Here is a 6,564-nt window from a genome sequence, read left to right on the forward strand (position 1 = left end):
ATTGCAGAGAAAAAAATTACACTATGCATTTCATTAATAATGCTCAAAAAATGTGCTAAGTGTTTGTATAAAGGCTTGGCACATGTCCATTCTCAAATTATCAAGTGAATATAGATAAAATCAAAGAACTCAGCTTTAATGGCTAACAAATATTAAAAGCCTGACCATTGAAGCCTAATAACTACTAATTAATAGAATTCAACAATTGAAAGGTCTCATACCACATCTCTTTATGTTCTTAAATGTTTCATTTTTTTGGTTCATGCATTCATTCTAATATTGATATAGAATTGAATGTGCGAAAGAGTGAGAGACATTAAAATTATATATTGAGTTATGCAATTATTGTGATGAAAAATAAAGGTTGTATTTCCCTTCTATGGCAATTTATCTAGTTGTACCTCCAATTAAAACGTCGGATGTGATTCTATATCACCATTGAATGTTACTTTCATTTTTTTTAAATACTTTGTCTCACAATTATTTGTGTTTTTTGTTATAAAATTTATTACATCTGTGTTTGCTAAAGCTATTAAATGAACCAAATGCCAGAAGTGCAGACTACTTCAATGTCATTCTCCGGATTAGATGTACATAAAATATACACAAAAAGTATATGAATAGACAAGATTTTACAAAATTTATTTGTGAATCTCACTTCTTGAAATGTAATTAATTTATTTTTTGTATTATATTTTATGTTTGGTTTTTTTTTTTTATATAGTTTTCTTTGTTTTCTTTAAAAGTTTATTTTTAAAAATTAATAAATAAATCATTTTTTATTTCAAACAATTTCATTTTCATTTTCGTTTTTATTATTTTATTTTTTCTTAAAGTATACTTACTTCTTTTTTTTTCTTTTTTTTCTTTTTCTATATATTGTAATTTTGTACATTTTAAGTGTATGATGTTTTCACTAATACACTTGAAGATGCACTATGAAAGAAGTATCATGCGAAAATCAAGCAAGACTTTTTGAAAATCCTATAATTCATTTATTTTTTGTATTATATTTTATGTTTGGTTTCTGTACTTTTTTTTATATAGTTTTCTTTGTTTTCTTTAAAATTTTATTTTTAAAAATTAATAAATAAATCATTTTCTATTTCAAACAATTTCATTTTTGTTTTTATTTTTTATTTTTTCTTAAAGTAGTTTTAGTTTTGGGCAATTACTTACTTTTTTTCTATATATTGTAATTTTGTGCATTTTAAATATGTGACATTTTTACTAATACACTTAGAGATACACTATGAAAAAAATATCATGCGAAAATCAAACAAGAAGAAAAAATAAATAAATAAAACAATACAATGAATGCGGAGCAAAAATCAAAGATCAGAGATCAAAGATGAAATATCAAAACTCCAAAAGCAAGCAAGCAAACAAACAAGCAAGTAGAATATAATGTTTAACAATAGACATTTAAAAATTTACAACAAAATTTTGGAACTTTCATTTTTGCTAAGAAAATTCTGTTTTGTACTGGCTAAATGCTTTTAAAATAGTTTTTTTTTTAATTTGAAATTAAAACTATAGTAAATTTATGTAAGTATAATTGCTAACCACATTTTTTTTACTTAATGTATAATATTATATTGACTACTTTTTTTAAGTTTATTTTTTCAAATATTTATATAGAAGTAACAAAATCTCATTAGGAATTAATTTTTCCTTAATTTAGTTATAAATTTTGTCCTTACATTATTTTTTCAACGAAGCTATTCGGATCCTCTACCTTCGACAGATTCGAAATAAAACAGGTTCATCCTTCAAACAATTTCAAAATTTTGGATTTTTTTTAAATGGTAATAGTAATATAAGTTTGTTGAATGTATTGATTGAGAGATTCTTACATGATTTATTTCAAATCTATTCTTAGGTAAAAAAATTAGGGTTTTCATTAGGGGCTTTTTACATGATTTCTTTCAAATTAACATTGTTTTTGTTAGCTTTTTGATTTCTTTCATGTTTGCTGTGTTGATTCAGAGATGATTATTATTGACCAAAAAAAAACAAAACAAAGAGGCTCTACCATGCTGTTAATTAGAATACAAAAGCAGATGAAACTAAATATACAAAATAATTTTCAATTTTCAATATCTTTTGGGATTATTTTCATTGGGATGATAATTATTGTCAAAAAAAAAAAAAAATGCTCTACCACCAGTCAACTTTAATTCTGAATTTGGCACCCAACAAGGAGAAAATTCTCAAAAAATTAAGGTATTGTTGTCATCCATGATTCATATGGATGAATGAGTACTTGTTAGAAGTCGCCACACAGGACGAGCTACTAACTGGAAACTATAAAAAAAAAAAAAAAAAAATGATGAATTTGTAAATATCACTGATTTGTTTGTATTCTTGGCAAGATTTTTTCTTCAACCTTTGTCTTTTGATTTGTGTAATGAGAATTGGGAAGCAACATCAAAAGTTCAGGTTGGTCAAGATTATATCGAATGTGGTTAGTTTTATGTGAATTTCAAAACTTTGATTTCAGCAAGTTTAAACGTCTTCAAACTGACTTTCCAAAAAATAAATAGTTTTTGAAGTTTTGTCAAAAGAAAAATGAAAGAGAAGATATGTGTGTGTTCATATTGTTCTTTTTTAAATTAAATTGATAAATTTTTTTTTTTTAAACGTAAATGTTATCACACGCCACCATTATGTTTTGAAATGTTATGATGTTTACAACCTTTATAATTTGTTGTTGGTACAGGTAAAAGAATGTCAACATCAAATATATTTATGAGTGATATTAGTAAAATTCTATTTAGAAATCAAAAATGTCATTGCGGGGTGAGAGTGACATTCAAAATTTCAGAGTTAAAAAAAATTCAAGGATTGTATACTTTTAGTGGGACAGTTGTCGCGCCACAGGTAAACCACTTTACCAAACACTTCAGGATAATTCTCTAGAGGATCCTTATGCAACAGGAAGAAGAGACATAGGCAACACTCCAATAGCAAGAGACCCACGCAAGATGGAAAATTATGTGCCCTCAATTCGTGCACATAAAAATATTCAAAAATTATCTAAATTCAACTCATATAATGTAGGATATTTGCTTTTAGAATGAATTTGAACTACACAACACAACGCAAATTTTTTGTTTTTTAATATATTTTTGTGCACAAATTTTGTGTATGTTAATCCAAATCAAGGAAAGATTTATAGAGAGTGTTTCAGAGGCCTTTCCATTTACTTATAAAAATAATTAGTCAAGAATTATACAGTTATTTAATAAATTTCTATGTGATTGAATAATGTGATATCTCTTTTATAAAACTAAAAAATAATGCCTGTGTCGGTGGGAGTGAGGACCGGATGAACCCTAGCTACAACCAAAAAGTATTAATCACCATATTTGATTTTGATTGATTTTATGAAATTTGAGTTTTTTATTTTTTTTATTTTTGTTTTTAGTAAATTTTTTACTTTTAAGATGCACAAACTTAGATTCATTTAAAAAGGAAAATATTTGTGAAAAAATATTTTAAAATTCAATAAATATACAAGAATATGAAAATGTATTAAATTTATATATATATATATATATATATATTTGTATTTTTTTTGTTTATTCATCAATAAATTTGCTCCTTTGAATCCACAGAAATAGGAAAGAATTGTTAGCGAAACTCCAAAAATGGATTTTTAGATCAAATCGTTTTGCTCACTAGCAAACATGGCCAATTTGAGAAACTAATGTAACATTTGATTTGCATTGCATCTTCATCTTGATTTTTCAGAAACAACCGACATGGATTTTTGAAAGGATCGAAATTACAGGTTCCGAATCTTATTCTGCTGCTTAATCGCTTTATACACCAATTTGGGCTTGGATTTAAATTCGATGCACTTCAAATCCACAGAAACAGGAAAAGCTGTGAACTCCAAAAGCGAGTTTTTAAATCAAATCCTTTTGTTTGCTGACAAACATGGGTAAGTTGTGAAACTATTGTGACATTTGATTCGCACTGTGTCTTCGTTTTGAATTTTCAGAAACAACCAACACCGGTTTCGAAGGGATCGGAATTACAGGCTCAATTGAGTGTTATTCAGGAAGATCTTGAGCATGCAAAGGAGAAGTTGGTTTTGGTTGAGAAAGAAAAAGTTCAAGCTATTAAAGAATTAAAAGAAGCCCAGAGATTGGCTGAGGAAGCAAATGAGAAGCTCAGGGAGGCTTTGGTGGCTCAAAAGCGAGCCGAAGAGAATTCTGAGATTGAGAAGTTCAGGGCTGTTGAGATGGAACATGCAAGAATTGAGGTGGCTCAGAAGAAGGAAGAGGAGTGGCAAAAAGAGCTTGAAGCTGTGAAGAACCAACATGCTCTTGATGTGACTGCTCTTCTGTTTGCTACTCAGGAGCTCCAAAGGATTAAGCAAGAATTGGCCATAATTGCGATGCAAAGAACCAAATCCTCAGCCATGCTGATAACGCAACGAAGATTGCTGAGATTCATGCAGAGAAGGTGGAGATTCTATCTGCTGAGTTGGCCCAATTGAAGGCCTTGCTTGATTCCAAGCTTGAAATGGAGGCTAAAGAGAACAACGTGTTGGTGTCTGAGCTGAATTCAGAGATAGAGATTCTAAAACGAGAACTTGAGAAATTCAAAAGTTATGAGGACAAGTTGGTGGAAAAAGAGGCTTCCATTGAAGTTGAGCTGGAGGCTGCAAAAATGACTTAATCATATGCACGTAATCTAGTGGAGGAGTTGAAGGAGAAGGTTGAGGATTTAGAGGTTCAGGCTGAGAAAGCAAATAGCTTGGAGAGATCTTGAACAATGAGAAGCTTGTAGATGATAATGTTCAAAACCTGTTGGAAGAAAAAAAACAAGCTCATAAATGAGTTGGAAAATTCCAGGGATGAAGATGAGGAGGGTAAGAAGGCAATGGAAAGTTTAGCTGCAGCATTGCATGAAGTTTCCTCTGAAGTGAGAGAATCCAAAGAAAAACTAGTAGCTAGTCAAGCAGAGAATGAAAATTATGTAGCCCAAATGGAAGATTTGAAGTTAATTGGTTTTGAAATCGAAAAAAAGAGAAGTATAAAACAATGCTTGATGATGCAAAGCACGAGATTGATGTTCTTATTAATTCAATTGAACAATCCAAGAATGAATACCAGAGTTCCAAGGCTGGGTGGGAGCAAAAAGAGCTTCATTTGATGAATTGTATAAAGCAATCAGAAAGCAAGAACTCTTCAATGGAAAAAGAAATAAGCAGGCAGGTAAATTTGCTAAAAGATGCTGAGGGAGAAGCTAGTGCAACAAAGGAGGAAGGAGCTCAGCTAAAGAAAACTTTGAAGGAAGTTGAATCTGAGGTGATATATTTGAAGGAAGTTCTTGGGGAAGCAAAGGCTGAGAGCATGAGATTGAAGGAAAGTATACTGGACAAAGAAAATGAACTGCAGAGTGTTATTCAGGAGAATGAGGAGCTTTGAACAAGAAAAGTTGTTTCTCTCAAGAAGATCGAGGAGTTATCTAAATTGCTAGAAGAATCTTGTTGGAAAAATGGCTTTGAAAAGTTTTGAAAAATCCTTATTTTTTGCTAACTTTGAGCATTAATTAAAGTGGTACTCAAACGTTATTTTTAATATTTTTCATTGGGTTCATGTTTAATGCCACGCAGTGAATAAAACCATGTATTTAGTTGCTTAAAATCATTTCCGGATGAATGAGAATTCAACGCGCATTTTCGGATTCGTAGAAATGGATTTAGGTGGGTTTCCTACACATTTGTGAAATGTGCTTGTCCCACATTGAAAAGGCTTATGGATTTGAGTGGGTTCATATACCTTAACTTGGGATATTTGGGATAGGCCCCAAGAGGTACCCAAGTTTGTGGAAGGGTGAGGTTACGGATGAAGTGGGCGAGACCCATTGGACCCAAAACAAAAATCACGTGCGCGGCTGCCACCGTTCACCCGGTCGGGCGAGTTGGCTTGGGCGCGAGTACGTGATGTGAGATTAGGTTGGGCTTGTCCAACCCAATACTTATCCTTTTGGGCAAAAAATATTTGCGTTTTATTTATTTAATTTTGAATTTTGGTTTCAAAATTCAAATTAAATCTGTCTAGATTGTTTTTTCTCACCCAAACAGAGCCCTTCATCCGAACAGGTTTTCTGCCTGTTGAAAGTCAAAACCGAACTTGTTCAATCTGTACGAACAAATTTATATCTGTTTGGTACCTGTTCGAACAGCCACCTTTCTGCCTATATAAAGGCCGCTTCCAGCAATTCATTTGATCAGATTTTTTCATCATAATTCCGTCCTTCTTTCTCTGGTCTTCTTTGTGTTACTGCATTTATTTTTTTAGGAAGAAAAAGAGAGTTACGACAGAGTTTTAGTTCACCAGACTTGATTTTATAGTGCTGTAAAATCAAGTGTTAGTCGTTGCATCCTGGGAAGTAGACGACGGTTAAAACTCGAAGCACCGGAACGAGGGCGAAACCTACTTTAAGGAGATTGTGTCCAACACAAGCCTCGACATTATTTTCTGTAAGCTTTTAATTTGGGAAATAGTTTATATAATTATTTTTCTAAATTATTTATTTAATTTA

General features: G+C 31.0%; 1 pseudogene; it reads left to right on the plus strand.

Moving 5' to 3' along the window:
• The first annotated feature begins 3,946 nt into the window (after window positions 1-3,946).
• On the plus strand, window positions 3,947-5,705 carry LOC145797465 (putative WEB family protein At1g65010, chloroplastic; annotated as a pseudogene).
• The last annotated feature ends 859 nt before the right edge of the window (window positions 5,706-6,564 follow it).

This window comes from Camellia sinensis, chromosome 8 (assembly GCF_055761805.1).
Source record: "Camellia sinensis isolate YWXY chromosome 8, ASM5576180v1, whole genome shotgun sequence".
NCBI lineage: Eukaryota > Viridiplantae > Streptophyta > Magnoliopsida > Ericales > Theaceae > Camellia > Camellia sinensis.